This window comes from Oryctolagus cuniculus, chromosome 3 (assembly GCF_964237555.1).
Source record: "Oryctolagus cuniculus chromosome 3, mOryCun1.1, whole genome shotgun sequence".
NCBI lineage: Eukaryota > Metazoa > Chordata > Mammalia > Lagomorpha > Leporidae > Oryctolagus > Oryctolagus cuniculus.
The window spans coordinates 21,174,032-21,196,904 of NC_091434.1; positions in this window are offsets into that span (position 1 = coordinate 21,174,032).

The window sequence follows — 22,873 nt, forward strand, 5'->3', positions numbered from 1 at the left end:
GAGCTGGACTGGAAGTGGAGCAACTAGGACATGAACCAATGCCCATATGGGATGCCAGCACTGCAGGCAGCGGCTTGACCCTCTACGCCACATCACCAGTCCCTAGATTTGAGTTTTTAAAAATGCTGGGACTTCAGTGTTTTAATTAGCATGGTAGCCGGCGCCGCGGCTCACTAGGCTAATCCTCCGCCTAGCGGCGCCGGCACACCGGGTTCTAGTCCCGGTCGGGGCGCTGGATTCTGTCCCGGTTGCCCCTCTTCCAGGCCAGCCCTCTGCTGTGGCCAGGGAGTGCAGTGGAGGATGGCCCAGGTGCTTGGGCCCTGCACCCCATGGGAGACCAGGAAAAGCACCTGGCTCCTGGCTCCTGCCATCGGATCAGCGCGGTGCGCCGGCCGCAGCGCGCCGGCCGCGGCGGCCATTGGAGGGTGAACCAATGGCAAAGGAAGACCTTTCTCTCTGTCTCTCTCTCTCACTGTCCACTCTGCCTGTCAAAAAAAAAAAAAAAAAAAAATTAGCATGGTATATCGAAATATCAAAAACTGGGACACAAAGAGAGAGTCAGAGACAAGGAAAGATCTTCCAGCTGCTGGTTCACTCCCCAAATGCCAACAACAACCAGGGCAGTGTCAGGCCAAAGCCAGGAGCTCAGATCTCGGTCTGGGTCTCCCACATGGGTGGCAGGGACCCAAGCACTTGAGCCATCATCTGCTGCTTCCCATTAGCAGGAAGTTGGATTGGAAAAGGAGCCAGGACTTGAATCAGTCCTCTGCTAGGGGATGCAGGCCTCCCAAGTGGAGACTTCACCACCCAGCCAGACGCCCACCCCCAAAACTGGTGTTTCAGTCACTCGACATTATGAGGGTTAGACGGCTGCTCAAAACCAGAGAGTTGGATTGCCCCAGGGAGGAGCCCAGTGTCCAGAATGAGATTGGGGTTAGGGGTATAGTGCCCATCAGGCTGAGTGGTGCGGTGGGAGGGACAGGAATTGGGATTGAATGTACGTCCTACACAATGCTTGCTTTCCCAGGTGCACTGTTAGGGAGCTGGAAAGGCAGAGGGGCAGCCTGGACTCTGGTGCTCTGACATGGGTGCCAGCATTGCAGGCAGTGACTTAGCCCACTGTGCCGCAACACTAGCCCCTCATCTTTCTTTTTATCAGAGTATGCTTATGCATGTTGCTGAAAAAGTGAAATGACTTTGTAGAGCTTATGATAAAACAAAAACAAAACAAAACAAAACAAAACAAAAACACAGAACCACAGCAGCCTTCCCGTCCCGATCCCTGCAGTGGAAGGCAGCAACCTTCTAGCAGCCTGGCTGTCTGCTCGTGGGCCGCGTGGTTCTGAATATCTCACTTGTTCTGCTGGCTCTCGGTTTTCCCCAAGATTTAAGCACCATCTGTTGACTTTCTATTTTGGTACTTGAGGAAGTGATGCCCTCTTAACCTCCCTTGCTTTCTTCCTGGTCCAAGCAACACAGATGCTGCCTTTCCCGTCTCCCCAGGATGCAGGCTTTTGTTAAAATGACTATGTGAGAGGCCGGCACCACAGCTCACTAGGCTAATCCTCCGCCTGTGGAGCCAGCACCCCAGGTTCTAGTCCCGGTTGGGGCACCGGATTCTGTCCCGGTTGCCCCTCTTCCAGTCCAGCTCTCTGCTGTGGCCCGGGAAGGCAGTGGAGGATGGCCCAAGTGCTTGGGCCCTGCACCCACATGGGAGACCAGGAGGAAGCACCTGGCTCCTGGCTTCGGATCGGCGCAGCGAGCCAGCCGCAACATGCTGGCTGCAGCTGTCATTGGGGGGTGAAGCAACGGCAAAAGGAAGACCTTTCTCTCTGTCTCTCTCTCTCTCTCTCTCTCACTGTCTAACTCTGCCTGTCAAAAAAACAAAAATGACTATGTGAGAAATGATTCGCGGTTGGGTTCGGTGCTTACATGTCTGTCCTCCCTGGACTCAATGGTAGGATTTTCCATGCACTTCTCACTACGTCAGTGCCAACGTGTCCCTTGGTCCACGCACAATCTGTGGACCATTCTTCCTTGGAGACCTCACCCCTGGAGCCCTTCACCGTCTCATTCCTACCCAGACGGGCTCCTCTCCAGGCCTGTTGCTTTCTTCTGAATCACCTGGCTACAATTCCAGGTGCATTTTAGACTCTGCCCATCAGTTTGTACAAAACAGCTAAATGGGATTTGGGTATGGATCTATGCTGACTCCCTAGATCAATTTGTAGGAAATTTATACCGTATTACTTAGTCTTCCAGGCCACGGGCATGGTATCCTTCTCTACTGATTTAGATGTTCTTTATTTTTTCTAAAGAATGTCATGTGGTTTTTAGTACATAGATCTTGTAACTATTTTGGTAAATTTATCTGCGTCTTATGATTTCTTAAAAAAGATTTATTTGTTTGAAAGGCAGAATTAAAGAGAGAGAGAGAGAGGGAAAGACAGAAAGAGAGAGGAAGAGGTCTTCTATCCACTGATTCAGTCTCCAGATGGCCACAAAGCCAGGAGACTGGAACTCCATCCAGGTCTCTCACATGGTGACAGGAGCCCAAGCACCTGGGCTATCTCCTGCTGCCTTCCAAGGAGCATTAGCAGGGAGATGGACTGGAAGTGGAGCAGACAGAGACTTGAACTTGTACCCATATGGGATGCATATGGTACATATGCATCTGGTGTTAACAGACAGCAGCTTAACCCATTGTGCTACAACAGTGGCTCCATTTTATTTATTTATTTATTTTTAAAGATTTATTTATTTATTTGAGAGGAAGAGTTACAGACAGAGAGAGGGAGAGACAGAGAGAGAGGTCTTCCATCTCCCCAAATAGCCGCAACAGCTGAAGCTGGACTGAGCTGAAGCCAGGAGCCAGGAGCTTCTTCTGGGCCTCCCACATGGGGGCCCAAGCACTTGGGCCATCTTCTGCATTAGCGAGGAGCTGAATTGGAAGTGGAGCAGCCGGGACTTGAACTGGTAGCCATGTGGGGTGCTGCTCTGCAGACAGTGGCTTAACCTACTACACCACAGCGCCGGTCCCCATTCTATGGCTTTTTAAATTTTTTTTAAAAAGAAGTACTACTTGTAATGGTGGTTAAATCTTTTTCATTTTTCAGTATGTTAATAATATATAAAAACATAATTGTGCTGTGCATATTAACTTCATGTTCTGGAGTCTTAGTAAATTCACTGTTAGTTCCACAGTTTTTATGGAAAAGATTCTTTTGGGTTTATATGCGCACAATTATGAATTTGAGAAGGAAGACAGCTTTCTTCTTCCTTTTCTTCGTGCCCTTCGCTTCTTTTTCTCACCTGAGTTCCCTGGCTCGGACCCCCAGTACGATGTTGAGTGCGGGCGGAGAGAGGGGACGTCTTACCTTGTGGCTGGTCTTGGGGCAAGTTCTCAGTCTTTTTTTTATTATGTATATATATTTATTTGAAAGAGAGTTACAGAGAGAGGGGGAGACAGAGAGAGAGGTCTTCCATCCACTGGTTCACTCCCCAGATGGCCGCAGCGGCTGGAACTGTGCTAATCCGAAGCCAGGAGCCAGGAGCTTCCTCCAGGTCTCCCACGTGGGTGCAGGGGCCCAAGGACTTGGGCCATCTTCTACTACTTTCCCAGGCCATAGCAGAGAGCTGGTTTGGAAGAGGAACAGTCAGGACTAGAACTGGTGCTCATATGGGACGTTGGCGCCGCAGGCCAGGGCTTTAACCCGCTGCGCCACAGCGCTGGCCCCAAGTTCTCAGTCTTTGTTAACCATGATGCTGGCTACAGATTTTCCACGGAGACCCTTTGTCAGGTTGAGGATGTGCCGCTCCACTGCCAGCTTGCTGAGTGGTTTTAACCTGTAATCATGAGCGGGAGTTCATCATTCTTCCTTCCTTCCTTCCTTCCTTCCTTCCTTCCTTCCTTCCTTCCTTCCTTCCTTCCTTCCTTCCTTCCTTCCTTCCTTCCTTCCTTCCTTCCTTCCTTCCTTCCTTCCTTTCTTTCTTTCTTTCTTTCTTTCTTTCTTTCTTTCTTTCTTTCTTTCTTTCTTTTCTCTCTCTCTTCCTTTCTTTCTAGGAAGCAGGCTCTGGAGCCAGACAGCCTGGCTTAGGAATCCCAGTCCCGCCACTTAGAGGGTTTGTGACTTAGGATGGGGGACTTAAGTTCTCTGCATCACTTTGTATAACGTGGATAGGAGTAGTGCTCAGCTAATTCCTATGAGGATTAAGTTAAATGAGCACAGACATACACATGCACACACACACACACACACACGCATATGCACATGTGACACATGGGAGAATGCCTAGCATATATCAGGTCCTATATAACATTAGCTATCATTGTTCTTTTAGTTTATTCCTTTATTTTGCTGGATTACTGGGTTTTGCTGAGAACAAATATATAGCAGGTGACATTTTGAGATCTTGGGCTTCCAAAAATGCCTTTCTTGCTTGATGTATTATGGCTGAGTATTTTTTATTTTTTTATTTTTGACAGGCAGAGTGGACAGTGAGAGAGAGAGACAGAGAGAAAGGTCTTCCTTTTGCTGTTGGTTCACCCTCCAATGGCCGCCGCAGCCAGCGTGTGTACCGCGCTGATCTGAAGGCAGGAGCCAGGTACTTCTCCTGGTCTCCCATGGGATGCAGGGCCCAAGCACTTGGGCCATCCTCCACTGCACTCCCGGGCCATAGCAGAGAGCTGGCCTGGAAGAGGGGCAACCGGGACAGAATCCGGCGCCCCGACCGGGACTAGAACCCCATGTGCCGGCGCCGCTAGGTGGAGGATTAGTCTAGTGAGCCGCGGCGCCGGCCATGGCTGAGTATTGACGGAAATTCATTTTATCTCAGAATTTTGCAGGTTCCTCTGCAAATAATTAAAAATAAAAAAAATAAAAATGATTTATGTATTAGAAAGGCAGAGAGAGGGAGAGAAGGAGAGAGGAAGAGAGGGAGAGAGGGGGGGGGGAGAGAGAAAGGATTGTTCATCAACTGGCTCATTCCCCAGATGGCCACAGTAGCCAGGTCTGGGGCTGGCTGAAGCCAGCAGACAGGAAGTCCATCCAGACCTCCCCTAGGGTGGCAGGGGCCAAAGTACTTGGACTTCCACTGCCTTCCCAGATGCAGTAGCAGGAAGTGGGATTCGAATCAGAGTGCCTGGGACTTGAACTGGCACTCTGATACAGATGCAGGCTTTGCAAATAGTGGCTTAACCCATTGAGACACAGCACCCTGCTCTTGTGGGTTTGTCTGGACTTATTCTAGCATCCTGTATTGCTGTTGAGGGTCCTGATGCTATTCTAATTCTTGATCTGTGGTATGTGACTGAATTTCCTTTTAGGATCTTCTCTTTAGTTTTAGAATGCATCTTGATGCACCTCAGTGCATCGGGGTGGGGGGTCTTTTCTCATTTTCTGTGCTGGGCACCTGGCAAATCTTTTTAATCTTGACACGCAGGTGTAATCTTCTGGTATTATTTCTTTCTTGCTTGCCCACACTTCATTGTCTCCCTTCTCTTTTTTCTCGAATTCACTTTATTTGGCTATGAAACCGACGGTGATAGCCTTATCACTTGTGGCCTGCTTTTCAGTATCGTCCTCTTTCCACTTTTCAGAAAGTGGCCCTTGACGGTGCCTCCTGGCCTCTTTACTGGAATTTAAAATTCTTGTTACTGGGGCCAATGTTGTGGTATAGTAGGTTAGGCTGCCCCCTGTGACCCCAACATCCCATATGATCATCAGTTTGAGTCCTGGCTGCTCCACTTCTGATCCAGCTCTCTGCTCTGGTCTAGGAAAGCAGCAGAAGGTGGCCCAAGTTCTTGGGCCCCTGCACCCACATGGAACACTTGGAAGCTCTTGGCTCCTGGCTTCAGCCTGGTCCAGCCCTGGCCATTATGGTCATTTGGGGAGTGAACCAGAGATGGAAGACTTTTGTCTCTCTCTGTCTCTGTTTCTCCCTCTCTCTCTGTAACTCTGCCTTTCAAATAAATAAAATTAAAAGAAATCTTGTTATATTTTAAATTTCCAATAAACATGTTTCTGTTCTCCGAAATTTCCTTTTGTAGTACACCATTCTTGCCTTACAAACACAATAGTTTTTCTTAGCTGCTTGAAGACATCATAATTTTTGTAAAGATTTATTTGGAACTTAAGTTGTTGTCTCCATATCTTTTCTTCTGATCCAATATAGCAGTTATCACTTTTCCATATACTTTCTGGCTTCCATAAAAAAAAAATCTGTGGGGCTGGCGTTGTGGCATAGTTGTGGCTCTAAACCAGGAGCCAGGAGCTTCTTCCAGGTCTCCCACACTGGTGCAGGGGTCCAAGAACTTGAGTCATCTTCTGCTGCTTTCCCAGGCCACAGCAGAGAGCTGGATCAGAATTGGAGCAGCCAGGACTTGAACTGATGCCCGTATGGGATGTTGGCACTGCAGGCTGCGGCTTTACCCACTATGCCACAGCGTCGACCTCTTTCTTTAATTTTTGCAGAGACATACTTCAACCCACTCTGTAATCACAGGCTTAATGAAGCACTAACCACACTATTCATTAAATAAAACCCAGAAAGACCACAGTTCTACATGAGTATAAACAAGAGTTTAAAAAAACGAATCAAATCAAAAGATGTCCATCTCATTCCTATACATTTTTTGTGTTCTATATTGACTCCCACATATCAGAGGAAATATATATTTGTTTTTTTTGGGACTGAAACTAAGCATAATCATTTCAAATTGCATCCATTTTGTTGCAAAAGACAGGATTTCATTCCTTTTTATGAATGAGTAGTATTTTATAGTATATATGTGTGTGTATATATATTCCATATTTTCTTTATCCAGTCATTAATTGATGGACATCTGGGTTGATTCCTTACCTTAGCTATTGTGAATTGAGCTGCAATAAATATGAGGGTACAGATAACTCTTTCACCTGCTGATTTCATTTTGTTTGGGTAAATTCCTAGGAGTAGTGTGGCTGGGTCATATTATCTTGCATAACAGTTATATAGTTTAAATTCCCACCAACAGTGTATTCGGGTAACTTTTCCCCCCACACCCTCACCAGAATTTATTATTTTTTGAGTTCTGTATGAGAGCCACTCTAACTGGCATAAGGTGAACCTCATTGTGGTTTTTATTTGCGTTTCCCAGATGGTTAGTGATCCTGAACATTAGTTCATATGTCTGTTGGCCATTTGTATTTCATTCTTTGAAAGATGCCTGTTCTGGGGCAGCGCTGTGGCGCAGTAGGTTAATCCTCCACCTGTGCCGCCTGCATCCATATGGGCGCCCGTTTGAGTCCCGGCTGCTCCTCTTCCAATCCAGCTCTCTGCTATGGCTTGGGAAAGCAGTAGGAGATGGCCCAAGTCCTTGGGCCCTTGCACCCATATGGGAGATAGGGAAGAAGCACCTGGCTCCTGGCTTTGGATCTGTGCAGCTCCGGCCGTTGCGGCCATTGGGGAGTGAACCAATCAATGGACGGAAGACCTTTCTCTCTGTTTCTCCCTCTCACTGTCTGTAACTCTGTCAAATAAATAAATAAAATATTTGAAAAAAAAAAAAAAGAAAAATGCCTGTTCAAGTCCTTTGCCCATTTCTTAACTGGATTGTTTGTTGTTGTTGAGTTTCTTGAGCTCTTTATAGATCCCGAGTATTAATCCTTTATCAGTTGCATAGTTTGGAAATATTTTCTTCCATTCTGTTTGTTGTATCTTCACTTTGTTGAGTGATTCCTTTGCAGTACAAGAGCTTTTCAGCTTGATGTAATCCCATTTGAGGAAAAGACTTCTTGGAAAAGGCCCCAATTTTCTTTTTTGATATAAAATTCCTCTGGATTTTAAAAAGACCTATTTCAGGGTTGACGTTGTGGTGCAGCGGGTTAAGCTGCCACTTTGCAACGCCAGCATCCCATCTGGGTGCTGGTTTGAGTCCTGGTTGCTCCACTTCACATCCAGCTGTCTGCTATTGTGCTTGGGAAGGCAGCTGAAGTGCTTGGGCCCCTGCCACCCACATGAGAGACCTGGATGGGGTTCCAGGCTCCTGGCTTCTGCCTGGCCCAGCCCCTACCCTTTCGGCCATTTGGGGAGTGAACCATGGGATAGAAGATCTCTTTCTCGCTTTCTGTTGCTCTCCCTCTTTCTTTCTGTCTCTCCCTTTTTCTCTGTAGCTCTACCTTTCAAATAAATAATAAATAAATCTTAAAAAACCATACTTACATTAATTGCATTCAGATTGTTCTGTTAACTTTGGTTCCTCAGGTGTGTATTCCCCTCTTTGTGTCAGCTGGCTGTGAATTATGGCTTTTTAATTTTTTTTGCAATGCTTGATTGTGAATTCATCTTTTGAAGAAATTCTTCTTTTTCTCCTGGCCGTCTTGCAGTGCCTTGGATTACACAGGGGCAGTGTCTGATCCTGGGTTTCCACACCACTCCAACTGGCAGAACTGGGGCCTCATCACTTGCTCCTTAAGCTCGGGATGCTGGGTGTACCTCAGGGGGCCCCCTTCCCCCCATGGCCCAGGGCAGGCAGCTCACCTGGGGGTCATACCTCAGAGCTGGCAGGTGTTTTCTGTCCTTATTCAAGGGCAGGCCAGCTCTTTCCTGGTTCCCGACTTCTTGCAAGAAATCTAATCGCAGTCCCTGCTGTATACGGGGCCTGCTGAATCTCTGCTGGTGTTGCTATTCACACCCTTAAGGCCGCCTCTTCCAGAATTTCTCTGAACTTCTGCAGCTTCAACTTCTGTTTCCTGGTAAATCTACACGTCTCCACGTTCCCTCTTCATTTCTGGCCCTTAGAGATTTGCCTCTCTCTCTCTCTGTCTTGCCTTTGACCTTAGAGATTTATTTATTTATTATTTTTAAAAAAGATTTATTTATTTGAAAGTCAGAATTATAGAGAGAGAGAGAGGAGAGAAGAGAGAAGACAGACAAGAGAGAGAAAGAGAGAAGGAGGAGAGAGAGAGAGAGAGAGGGAGAGAGAGAGAGAGAGAGAGAAATCTTCTATCTGAAGTGGAGAGAGAAATCTTCTATCTGAAGTGGAGCCCATAAGGGATGCTGGTGTTACAGGCAGTGGCTTTACCTGTTATGCCACAATGCCGGCCCCTAGAGAGTTCATTCTTAAGAAAGCGTTTCTAGGTGCAATGTGTGTCTGCACACATGTGTGTTGGTGAAGTGTTACTTCCCATGTCTCCCTAGCCCATCGTCATGACTGGAAATCAATAAGACTCCCAAAGGCACACACATGAAAAACCAAAGGTTCCCTTCTTGTTCTTTATTTCTTTCCTTAAAGATAAGCACTGGTAAAACTTTCTCTCAGGGAGTTTGAGATGTCGACCTGGAGGATACGGGCCAGATTTCTGGAAAACGCAGCATGCATGTGTGCACACGTCTGTGTGTGGTGGGGGTGAATGACCTCACTTTATCTCATAACTAATCAACCCTTCTTTTGTCCAGGCTCCAATCAGTGGGCTGGAAGCAGTAAGGATCTGGAAGGTAAGAGGGGAGGGGCCCCTGAAGAAATCCAGTCATTTCTGCAACGGGAAGGAATTGGGTTGCCCAACAGGAACGTGAGCGGCCACATCCGTTCCCTTTCCCCTGGTTCCCATTTGGTAAACAGCAAAGCTGTCTTCCTGAAAGAGCTGGCTCTGCTCCAGCTTTGCAGGCGTGGAGGTGCCACTCAGCCAGGGCAGGCCTAAGGGCTATCAGTGCAGGGCTCCCCGCTCTGCCAGCATCCTCCAGCACGGCTCTCAGCTGCCGTGCGGACCCCTCTCAGCGTGTCCCACCCCTGAGCTCACCATCTGGTCATGTGATAAATGCCCTTGGCCTCCACCTTTTTGCTAGTCCCTTAAGACAAAGTCAGGGGGCTGGCACTGTGGCATAGTGGGTAAAGCCATTGCCTGCAGTGTCAGCATCCCATATGGGCGCTGGTTCTAGTTCTAGCCGCTCCACTTCTGATCCAATTCCCTGCTATGGCCTGGGAAAGCAGTGGAAGACGGCCCAAGTCCTTGAGACCCTGCACCTGTGGGAGACCTGGAAGCAACTCCTGGCTTTGGATCAGCATAGCTTCAGTCGTTGCGGCCAGCTGGGGAGTGAACCAACAGATGGAAGATCTCTCTCTCTCCCTCCCTCCCTCTGTAACTCTGTCTTTCAAATAAATGAATAAATCTTATCATAAATGAATAAATCTTAAAAAACAAAAACAAAGTCATGTACTACAGAGATGACACGTAGGGGTCAAATGAAACTTACGCACGCAAGTCATGAGGCTTCCTGTAGGGTGGCTGGGACGGAGCAATCTGTCTGAGGGTCCTTGTGTACCACGAGCTGGACCGGAAGATTTAGAAAAATGTTTCTAATTCATTAAAAGAGAAAGAAAAGATAGACTCAGCAGCCTTGTCACTTGAATATTCACTTGGACTTCCTGAACTTTGGTTTTCTCTTCCAGGAAATGAGGTCTGATTAGGTTCGTTTCCTCCTACATCTATGAAGGTGAAATACTGGGAATCTGAGAGTCCACTAAGGCGCCAGCACTGCACTGCAGCAGGTGCAGCTGTCACTCGTGCCACCGGCATCTCATCCTGAGGTGTTGGTTGGAATCCTGGCTGCTCCACTTCCTGGCCAGCTTCCTGCTAAGGTGCCTGGGAAAGCAGCAGAAGATGGCTCAAGTACCTGGGCCTGTGGTACTCATGTGGGGGACCAGGATGGAGTTCTTGGCACCCGGCTCCAGCCTGACCCAGACCTGGCCATGGTAGCTATTTGGGGAGTGCATCAGTGGATGGAAGATTCTCTCTGGCACTCTGCCTTTCAAATCACTCACTCATGCACTCAATCTAAAAAGAAGAGTCCACTGAGCTGTACAGTGGGAGTGTGGCTCTGTGTGCAGGTGACAGGAGATGTCACCTCTACGCAGACCTTGGTGCTGAGGCCTTAGCTGCTTTGGGGAGGCCAGTCCTCAGGCTACTTAGAAGGTCTGGCAGCAGGAGTTCCGGGGAGGCCTCCCCTCACCCCCTCCCCCTGCCCACACCTCCCTCACTGGTGCCGGAGCCCCTGGTTATTTGGGGGTGGGCAGTCCCCAGACACGGGGCCAATGCTACCGGCCTGGAGGAAGAGCTTGCTGTCAGCCGTCAGGTGTGGACGGAGAATGTGTTTTGGAAATGATCTCTTGCACAGAGGATTCTCTTCTGAACCCCCAAGGTCATGAACCAACTGGCACTCCACAGTCCAGCGTCAGCTTAGCCTCACGAGACCAGCTGTGCCGGGGCTCGCACGGCCATGCTTTGCATTTAGGAAGAGCCTCGTGGACTAACACTGGGCTGCTAGGGAGGTTTTACAAGAAGAAAGAGAGAGAGAGAAAGAGAGAGAGAGAGAGAGAGAGAGAGAGAGAGAGAAAGCGAGAGAGGCCACACAGGATTCCCAAGGGACAAAGAACTGCTGACAGGGACCCAAAGATGAGCTTCTTCCACCCCAATTTCATGAAACTGCCACTTTGAACCCTGCATTCTATTTTAGATTTTTTGCTTTATTTATCTGAAGAGTTATGGAGAGAGATCTTCCATCTGCTGCTTCACCCCCCAAGTGGCCAGAAGGGCTAGGGCTGGGCCAGGCTGAAGTTAGGAGCCAGGAACTCCATCTGGGTCTCTCACAGGGGTGGCAGGGCCCAAGTGCTTGGGCCATCTCCTACTGCTTTCCCAGGTGCATCAGCAGGGAGCTGAATCAGAAGTGGTGCAGCTGGGGGACGCACACCATGCCCACAATGCCAAAACACCAGCCCCCTGACTCCTGGGATGCTGAGCAAGTAACTTAACTTCTCTCAACCTCCGTCTCCTTCGAGGGATGGTGGCATGGCATCAAGGTTCGAGGACACATGTTCCAGGCTCTTGGGCGGGACTCGAGCCTTCCCGAATGGCAGACTTTGATTACTGTAGCAGAGAAGCTTTGAAAAGGTGAGTCAGTTAAGGGATGGAGGCAAATCTTACTGCAAAGGCAGTGCTGGCTCATGACATCACTGGGCCGGGGAGCCAACTTGTGTTGGGACACACTCATATCACGTCCGAAGGCACTGGGCTGCTTTGAGATGAAGAGACACAGAAGCGGAAGGGGATTAGGGGTCTTCCCTCATGTTCCTGACCATCCGTTTTTCCCTCTCCTCCTGGGTCACTCCCATGTGCACGGAAGCCTGGTCTAAGCTCCCACCTCCCAAACCCTGCCCTTGACCCCGTGCTGCACCAAGTGTGGTCCCGTTTCACGGGTCCCAATGCTCAGAGGTGCTTCAAGCTCCGGAATAGAGATGAGTGACATCCAGCAGAGACGTGGAAGCCTGGCATTCCTGGAAGGGGTGAAAGGTCAAAGGCCCTTTGGGGATGAGCTCATCCCTAGCTCATCTCTAGAGTAAAGCACTCAGCCTACAGAGCAGATGACTTGGGGCTGGGGTGGGGCGGGGGAAGTGTGGTGCTGTCTGAGAGCAGCCCTGGCCTGGGCACTGTTGCCTGAGTGGTAGGGAGATGGGGCTGGGGTAAGAGAGGGAAAAAACTGAGAAATTAAAAGTTGTTGTTTATGGGCCTGTGCTGTGGCATGGTGGGTTAAGCTGCCTCCTATGACACCGGCATCCCATGTGGGCATTGGATTGACTGCTGGATGCTCCACTTCCTATCCAGCTCCCCGCTAATGGCCTGGGAAAAGCAGCAGAACATGGCCCAAGAGTTTGGGCCCCTGACACCCATGTGGGAGACCGGATGAAGCTGCTGGCTCCTGGCTTCGGTCTGGCCTAGGCGTGGCTGTTGAGGCCATGTGGGGAGTGAATCAGCAGATGTAAGATCTCCCTTTCTCTGTAACTCTGACTTTCAAATAAATAAATAACTCCTAAGATAGATAGAGCTGGGGTCAGCACTGTGGTGTGGTGAGTAAAGCTGCCGCCTGCAGTGCCAGCATCCCATATGGTTGCTGATTTGGGTCCCAGCTGTTCCACTTCCAATCCAGCTCTCTGCTATGGCCTGGGAGGGCAGTGGAAGATGTCCCAAGTCCTTAGGCCCCTGCACCTGCATGGGAGACCTGGAAGAGGCTCTGGGCTCCTGGCTTAGGATCCGCCCAGCTCTTGCCATCGTGGCCATCTAGAGAGTGAACTAGCAGATGGAAGACCACCCCCCCCCCCCCGCCTCAGCTTCTGTAACTCTGCCTTTCAAATAAATAAATAAATCTTAAAAAAAAATAGAGCTCCCATTTGCTGGTTCATTCCCCACCTGTCCACAGTGACTGGGCTGGGCCCAAAGCCCAGACCCAGGAACTCATTCAAGCCTCCCACCTGGGTGGCAGGGACCCAGTGATGTGAGCCATTCCTGCTGCCTCCCAAATCTGGGGTCAGGAGCCAGAGCTGGGCATGGAACCCAGGCCCTCTGGTGTGGGATGTGGGTGTTTAAAATGCTAGGATAAGAGCCTGCCCCCACAGCTGGGAGACTTCGATGGTGCAAGCAGCATACTCCCTCAGGGGAACCTGAGCTTGTTCCGTTGCAGGTGGCGAGGGCTGGAGGCCCAGGCGGTCCAGGGGGTGCAGCGGGGGTGGGGCGGGGGGGGGGGGAGAGGATGCCAGCAAGGTTCCCGGAGGTGCTGAGTCACAGACTTGCTCACTGCGTGTTGGAGTACAGACTGTAAACAAGGAACGAACCAAAGCAGAAACAAGGCATAAAACAGCCCCGGAGGAGGCCACCGTGCTCATTTTTGTTTATTTCCTCCCAACATTTAAAAAAAAAAAAAAAGCTTTAATTTTTCAGAGCCGCTTTTAGCTTCCTCGCAAAATGGAGTTGAAATCTTTGAGCATTTTTCAATCACATCTCTTTTTTAATGCTACCAGGTCACCGTATCATGGGTCGCCGTGTCTCGGCAGCGCCGTGTAGATTCTTAGCAATTTCGCTTCATAGAATGCAATTTCCATGCTATGACATGTTTCGCTTTTCCTTGCCTGTTGTCTTCTTCCTACTTTGTAATTTTCTCAGACTTCCTTCTGGCCTCTTGTGGTTTCTGTCACTTTCCTCTCTAGCTCCGGACCCGGGGACTCCAGCTCTTTCTCTCCCCTACTTATCTTGCCCCACTTAAGTGAGGCTCTGTGCGGGCGGTCGGGAACAATTTGACTTCTCGCCTACCCCTGTACGCGACGTCCTCTCCTCGCCCTGCCCGCCCTCGGATGGCCAGGCACAGGTGGCCTTCTGTCCCCTCTGAGCAGGTGGCGTCCCCTGCCCGTGCGTGACCCAGCTGCACCTCCTCTGCTGTGCTGAACTGCCCCTGCTTTCCTGCCCCTCTCATCCCACTGTGGTGCCCGTCTCTCTGAGTCTCCCAGCGCCTTCCCTGAAGTCTGTGCACACGCCATTTCCAGACAACATTTGCTTTGGCAGCATTTGATACTATCCATTTCCTAAAAAAAATGCTGAGCAGCTGTATGCCTGGCCTGTTGCATGGCTGAAGGAAACGGCAGGTGCAAAATGCTCACAAACCCTTGCCTTCCAGAGCCTGCATTCACATTTCTGTTCTTATTTTTTAAATCAGAGATAATCAGAGCCATCATATAAAAGTGAGGAACTTTATTGCATAGAATATTATGTTGTATAAATATTGGAGAATTCAGATGATAAGCTAAAAAGGACAACAGTTACCATTCCTGGGCTGGGGGTTTGGTCTAGCAGTGAAGACCCCTGTGTACCCCTTGGGAGTGCCTGTGTTTGATTCCTGGGTCCAGCTCTTGACTTCGGCTTCCTGTTAGTGCAGACCCTGGGAGGCAGCAGCGATGGCTCAAGTAATTGGATTCCTGCCACCCACACGGGTGGAGTTCCCAGTTTCAGACTTCGGTCCTGGCTGTGTGGCAGCTGGGGAGTGAACCAGTGGTTGGAAGTTCTGCCTGTCTCTGTCTATGCCTCATAACCCCGTCATCCCACTCTGAGACAACTACTGTCAAAAAACTAGTTGCACACCTTTCTGTCTTTCTGTACCTTTTTCACTGTATATAACGCCCCCCCCTTTTTAAATCAAAGTGAGAATCTTTTTTTTTTTTTTTTTTTTTTTGACAGGCAGAGTGGACAGTGAGAGAGAGAGAGACAGAGAGAAAGGTCTTCCTTTTTGCCGTTGGTTCACCCTCCAATGGCCGCCCTGGCCGGCTCGCTGCGGCTGGCGCACCGCGCTCATCCAATGGCAGGAGCCAGGAGCCAGGTGCTTTTCCTGGTCTCCCATGCGGGTGCAGGGCCCAAGCACTTGGGCCATCCTCCACTGCACTCCCTGGCCACAGCAGAGAGCTGGCCTGGAAGAGGGGCAACCGGGACAGAATCCGGCGCCCCGACCGGGACTAGAACCCGGTGTGCCGGTGCCGTTAGGCGGAAGATTAGCCTAGTGAGCCACGGCGCTGGCCAGAATCTGGTATTTTATACCCTGATTTGTTTTTTTCCCCATACAATCTCTGTTTTACTATAATGCCATATGACATTCCTCAGAAAGTGTGGTATTCAAAAAATGTCTTAAAAAGGACAAAAAGGGTTATAAGCAAGACAGCTCAAATTCACAATGGTAGTTGTTGCCTCCAGAATGTGAGTGATGATACTTTTTGAAAAAAATGAAGTCAGTGCCTATAAACCCTATTAAGACTGAGCAAATCCACGGTTGATTGTGTCTATATTTGGCTCCTCAAAATGTCTTCCTTTGATCTTTCTTGGTTGCATACTTTTTTTTTTTTTTAAAGATTTATTTATTTATTTGAAAGTCAGAGTTACACAGAGAGAGAAGGAGAGGCAGGGAGAGAGGTCTTCCATCTGCTGGTTCACTCCCCACATGACCACAACAGCCGGAGCTTTGCCGATCTGAAGCCAGGACCCAGGAGCTTCTTTTGGATCTCCCACACAGGTGCAAGGGCCCATGGGCTTGGGTCATCTTCCACTGCTTTCCCAGGCCATAGCAGAGAGCTGGATTGGAAGTGGAGCAGCCGGGACTTGAACTGGTGCCCATCTGGGATGCCAGCTCTGCAGGCTGGGGCTTTACCTGCTACACCATAGTGCTGGCCCTAGCTGTATACTTTATTTATTTATTGACAGGCAGAGTGGACAGTGAGAGAGAGAGAGACAGAGAGAAAGGTCTTCCTTTACCGTTGGTTCACCCTCCAATGGCCGCTGCGGCTGGCACACCGCACTGATCCGAAGCCAGGAGCCAGGTGCTTCTCCTGGTCTCCCATGTGGGTGCAGGGCCCAAGGACCTGGGCCATCCTCCACTGCCCTCCCGGGCCACAGCAGAGAGCTGGACTGGAAGAGGGGCAACTGGGACAGAATCCGGCGCCCCAACCGGGACTAGAACCTGGTGTTCCGGCGCCGCAGGTGGAGGATTAGCCTAGTGAGCTGTGGCCATGCCGGCCCCCAGTTGTATACTTCTATTACCCATTGAGTTAGTCCATTTTCTGTTGCTGTAACAGAACACCTGACCCTGAGTGGCTGGTAAGAAGAGAGGTTGATTTAGCTCATAGTTTTGGAGGCTTAAAGTCCAAGATCGGGTGGCTCTATCTGTGAGGTCTCTGGTGAGGGCCCTCTGGCTACGTCACAACACGGCAGGTGACATCATGGTAGAAACACTGGCACAAGAAGACACATGATGAGAAGAGAAGAGAGGTTCAGGAGCTTGTCTCACTCTTCCTATAATAACTTTGGTGGGAATGAACAGATTCCCAGGAATTGCGTGAATCCCTTCTGGGGGCGGGGCTCCCAAGGACCTTAGCATCTGCCACTAGGCCCCACCTCTTAAAGGTCCCATCACCTCAACACCACCACATCGGGGCCCAAGTTTCCAGCACATAACCCTTTGGGGACACATTTGACCAAACCGTGGCACCCATTGTGCTGAAGATGAACTGAGCTGAGGGGCAATGCTTTCCCCTAGTGGCCCTCGAGGACACTGGTCTCCTGCTCTGACTCTGCCAGAATTGAGAGCAATCCTTGCAACTTTTCCCATGCCTCCCTTTCACTCTGCTAAGGTTGGAGAAGACGTACCTACTTACCGGGAATCTTTCTTTGTGCTCATGAATATTCATCTACAGTCTCGCCTACAGCAGCACAGGATCTCATTGTCTGGATGGACCATATATCATCTCAACACTCTACTCTTGGGCCGGCACCGCAGCTCACTTGGCTAATCCTCCACCTGTGGCGCTGGCACACCAGGTTCTAGTCCCGGTCAGGGCTCTGGATTCTGTCCTGGTTGCTCTTCTTCCAGTCCAGCTCTCTGCTGTGGCCCAGGAAGGCAGTGGAGGATGGCCCAAGTGCTTGGGCCCTGCACCTGCACGGGAGACCAGGAGAAGCACCTGGCTCCTGGCTTTGGATCAGCGCAGCACGCCGGCCGTGGCGACCATTTTGGGGGTGAACCAATGGCAAAAGGAAGACCTTTCTCTCTGTCTGTCTCTCTCTCTCACTGTCTAACTCTGCCTGTCAACAACAACAACAACAACAAAAATCTGAACACTGAATAGAGGCAATGAAATCAGGCTTAAATTCACTGGATGAGTTTGTGATTAAAAAAAAAAAAACTCTACTCTTATAAACAATGCTGCAGTGAACATCTTGTACCTCAAACTTGTGATAGGAACTAAAACCTCAGTCATTTTAATAGAACAAATACTTAGAAGTAGAATCTAGGTGAGAGGCTACACATTTTAGGTTTTGGATACATATTACCAAATTCATTTATCCAGTGATAAATATTTTTTGAATTTGATGGGAGGGGAGAGAGAGAGAAAGAAAGAGAGTGAGAGAGAGAGAGCGAGCTCTCATCTGCTGCTCTGCTTCCAGGTGCCTGCAATGGCTGAGCTAAAGGTAGGAGCTGGGAACCCCATGCAGCTCTCTCCTGTGGGGACAAGAACCCAATCACTTGAGCCATCACTGCTGCCTCCCAGAGTCTGTATCAGCAGGAAGCTGGAGTCAGGAACAGAAGGTGGGCATTGGACCTGGGCATTCTGGTACACGACATGGATGTCTTAACCGCTAGGCTAAACACCTGCCCCACTGAACAGATATTTAATTACCATTAGTTTTCTGGCCCTGCTGTAGGTGCTGCCATCACACAGCAGTGGTCCAAGCAGATACGAACCTTGTCTTTCTCCGGAGATTGTGTTCTGGCACTAGCAAGCAGAGGAGCCTCAGTCTGGTATCGGGTGGTGAGCAATGATGTGAACAAAGAATGGCAAAGGAGGGGTGGCCAGTGGGACACCTAGATGAAGGGGGGTGGGGCATAGAGAGAGCTTCCTTGGTAAGGTGACATCTGAACCGAGACCCAAAGGAAGTGAAATGCGTAAGAGAAGATCACTCCTGGCAGCGGCAACAGCAAGTGCACAGGCTCTGAGGCAGGGCTGTTCTTGGCCTGTTTCAGAATGGGAAGGCGGCCCGTTTCGCAGGAGTGCCTTGGGGCAGGGAGGTTTTTTGGGGGGTGGGATTAGAGAGGCAGCTCTGGGCCAGCTCAGGTAGGGCCCCCGGGCTAGGAGTAGGGGGCTAAGAGCAGGGTTTTCATCAACCCAGCTGCCCCGTGGACAATGCAGGACACAGTGGTGGCAGAGAGACCAGCGAGGAAGTATTTCAGCCGTTCTGGTAGAGAGAGGACGGTGCTGTGCACCAGGGTGATGATGGAGGAGAGGTTGACCAGCAGCAGATCCGCACGCCACCAGCCATATGCGGCTGCAGGTTGCTCTTGTGTGCTTCTCTTCCTCCTTCAGCATCTGTCTTCCCAGGGCCCCGCCGGCTCCTGTATCTTTGGCTTTCTTTGGCAGAGGGTCTCTTTTTCCTCCCTTCTGCCCTTTCTCTTTCCTCCAGTGTCCCTGGGTGGCGTCATCTACTCCACTCCTGCTACCCCGAGGAGAGTGAACTCCACGTGTGTGTTCCTGAGCTCCTGGAGCTCGACTTCCCAGTGCACGCCTATTGTGTCCTCACCACGAGTCAGAGAGGAAGCCGGCCCCTCTCCCCCGGAGCCTGCCTGCTTTAAGCCACTTGTTCAAGCACAGGTTGAAAAATCCCTTTTTTTTTAATTCTTTTTTTTTTTATTTGACAGGTAGAGTTATAGACAGTGAGAGAGAGACAGAGAGAAAGGTCTTCCTTCCATTGGTTCACTCCCCCAATGGCCACCATGGCCAGCGCTGTGTTGATCCAAAGCCAGGAGCCGGGTGCTTCCTCCCGGTCTCCCATGCGAGTGCAGGGACCCAAGCACTTGGGCCATCCTCCACTGCCTTCCTGGGCCACAGCAGAGAGCTGGACTGGAAGAGGAGCAACCGGGACTTGTACCTGGCACCCCAACCAGGACTAGAACCCGGGGTGCCGGCACCGCAGGTGGAGGATCCGCCAAGTGAGCCACGGTGCCCGCCGAAGAACCCCTTTTTCGTCTTCCCATTTCTCATTGTCCTATCCCCTGTCCAGCTGGTAGCTAAGTCCCATTGGTCCTCCCTAAAGGTCTCTTAAGCTCATATCCTCATCTCCACGCTCACTGTCCTGGCTTTGTCCATACCCTCACCCTTTCATCTACGGCCTCCTAATTGGAGGCTGCCTTGCACCTCTACCAGCTTTGGGACTCACACACCAGCTCAGGGAGGCATCTGATGGCACTACTCCACTGCCCAAGCTCTCCCAGGGCCATGTCACCTGTGGAATGAAGTCCAAATGTCTTAGCACAGCACTCAAGATCAAACTAAACCTGTGTGGTTTGACCTTATCTGATGCCCCAGGCTGATATCTGATGCCCCAGGCTGGTGTGCTGTCTGATGCCCCAGGCTGCTGTCTGATGCCCCAGGCTGCTGTCTGATGCCCCAGGCTGGTGTCCTGTCCATCTCATCCCTGTGTGTAGCATGGACTTTGCTTTGGTCACCTGGGTTCCTTCATTTCGCCTACTACATCATGCTGCCTGCTTTAGCCTGGATTTCTTCTTCTCCTTTTTAATGCAAATCATTCTTTTCAGTATTAAAAAAAGATTTAATTTATTTGAGAGGCAGAGTGACAGAGAGGGAAAAGCAGAGTGAGAGATCTTCCCCCTGCTGGTACACTTCCCAAATGTCCAAGCTGAAGCCAGGGGCCAGGAGTTCCATCCTGGTCTTCCACGTTGGTGTCAGGGACGTAAGGACTCCGGCCATCGCCTGCTGTCCTCCAGGCACATTAGCAGATGGCTGGATGGCCAGCGAAGGAGCTGGGACTGCAAGTAGCTCTCCAACATGGGACGGGTGCATCCCAAGTGGCTGCTTAGCTCCCTGCACCACAACACGCTCCCCAGTTTAGATTTCTTTCGTTGTAACTGACAAAAACCTTCTTTGAAGAAGTTGAGGACAAAAGGGAGGTTTAGCAGAAGGATCCAAGGAAGTATGGTGGATTCCAGGGGTCACGAGATTCCAAGAGAGACCAGAACCAGGGGCAGGCTGCTGGCTCCCTTCCCAGGTTCTCTCTCCCTGGGGTCACTGATTCTACATCTCTTTCATTTAGCAGGTCCTTTGCACTCCCCTTTCTAGGCATGACAGCTTCTTCTGCTTTTTTTTTTATTATTATTATTTTTTATTTTTTTGACAGGCAGAGTGGACAGTGAGAGAGAGAGACAGAGAGAAAGGTCTTCCTTTGCCGTTGGTTCACCCTCCAATGGCCGCCGCGGCCGGCGCGCTGCGGCCGGCGCACCGCGCTGATCCGATGGCAGGAGCCAGGAGCCAGGTGCTTTTCCTGGTCTCCCATGGGGTGCAGGGCCCAAGCACCTGGGCCATCCTCCACTGCACTCCCTGGCCACAGCAGAGGGCTGGCCTGGAAGAGGGGCAACCGGGATAGAATCCGGCGCCCCGACCGGGACTAGCACCCGGTGTGCCGGCGCCGCTAGGCGGAGGATTAGCCTAGTGAGCCGCGGCGCCGGCTTTTCTTCTGCTTTTTTTCTTTCTTCTTTCACTTCCTGAGTTTACAATTTTAAAAAAAGATTTATTTATATATTTGAATAGCAGAGTTACAGAGAGAGAAAGGAAGAGACAGAGAGAGAGAGAGGTCTTCCATCCGCTGGTTCACTCCCTAAATGGCTGCAACAGCCAGAGCCGGGTTGATCCGAAGCCAGGAGCCAGGAGCTTCTTCTAGGTATCCCATGTGGGTGCAGGGGCCCAAACAATTGGGCAATCCTCCACTGCTTTCCCAGGTGCATCGACAGGGAGCTGGATTGGAAGGGGAGCAGCCAGGACTTGAACTGGTGCCCATATGGGATACTGGTGCTGCAGGCGGCTGCTTAACCTGCTACGCCACAGCACTGGCTCCTCTGTTCACAATTGAAAAGCACAGGTAGCAGCTCAGTGTCCAGTTTCTGGGAAAGCATCTCTGTTTGGGCCAGCTATGGCTGGGGAGGGAACACCAGGCAGGACAAACACAGCTTGGAGAAGGGAGGTATGGATGAAAGCCCCCAAACAGTCTCTAAACTTGCTGTGCTGAGACTTTGCACACTCTATGCCCTGTCCTTGGATGTCCTTCCTTGCATCTTCATCTGGCTGAATCCAGCCATCCCTCAAGAGTTAGACCACCCTGAAGGCTCCACAAAGCCTCCCCACATGCTCCCATAAAGCTCTGGTGTGGCTTCTTCCAGCACAATACAGCTGCGTCGTGTGGGAGACTTCCTGTCTGTCTGTCCATCAGATAGCAAGATCCTGAGAGGTAGACGCTCTGTGTGGGAGTCAGGGAAGAGCCAGGCCTGGAATAGGGGTGGATTCAACTATTTTGTTTTGCCTTGGATCGAAAATGCCACAGCAGGGACTCAGACTGGCACCCACGTGGGATGTGGGCGCTGCAGGGCGGCTTAACCTACTACAACACAGTGCCGGCTCCAGACCCAACTTGTAAGTGAAGGAACTGAAGAGGACGTTGGTGTGCACCTACCACATGTCGGTGATTTTCCGGGCAAGATTCAGGCACATGATGGGGAAAGAAAAAAATACCCCGGCTGGCTAATTCCATTGGCCATGTGTTCCTGGCTCTTTATCAGAGTCCCTGGAATATCTACCCTCTTTCAGGGCTGTGCAATTGAAGAGTAGCTTTCTGCAAGTTTACGGGGCTTCCCGGGTGAAAATTGGCTAATCTAGCTTATTAGGTGTGCGAATAAATGAACAGCTCAAAGTGGGGGAGATAAGATTTTAGAACAGGTTTTAAAATGTCACTGCTTTATATGACAGGCAAGTTGATGATGCCCATTGCATTTTGTATTAACACTACAGCTAGCCGGGCATTTGAACTTTAGATCAACATATCTACACATAAAGCTTAACTCCGCTTACCATATCTGTGAAGCTGGGACAAAGTTAAAGATTTGGGAGTGGGGTTTTGTCCAGATGTTAAGGCTGCTTGGAATGCCGCATCCCATATAGGACTGTCTGGGTTCGAGTCTCAGCTCTGCTTTTGCTTCCAGCTTCTTGCATGCTCATTCTGGGAGGCAGCAGGTGATGACTGGAGTACCTGGGTCGCTGTGACCCTTGTGGCAGTCCGAGACTGAGCTCCAGACTCTTGCCTTCGGCCTGGCCCAGCCCCAGCTGTTCAAGAGTGAAGCAGTAGGGGCCGGCACTGTGGCGCAGCAGGTTAAAGTGCCGGCATTCCATATGGGTGCCGGTTCTAGTCCCGGCTGCTCCTCTTCCAATCCAGCCCTCTGCTATGGCCTGGGAAAGCAGCGGAGGATGGCCCAAGTCCTTGGGCTCCTGAACCAGTGTGGGAGACCCTGATGAAGCTCCTGGCTTCAGATTGCTGCAGCTCCGGCCGTTGCGGCCATCTGGGGAGTGAACCAGCAGATGGAAGACCTCTCTCTCTCTCTGTCTCTACCTCTCTCTGTAACTCTGTCTTTAAAATAAATAAAATAAATCTTAAAAAAAAGAGTGAAGCAGTAGATGAGAGGGCGCTCTTTCTGTTTC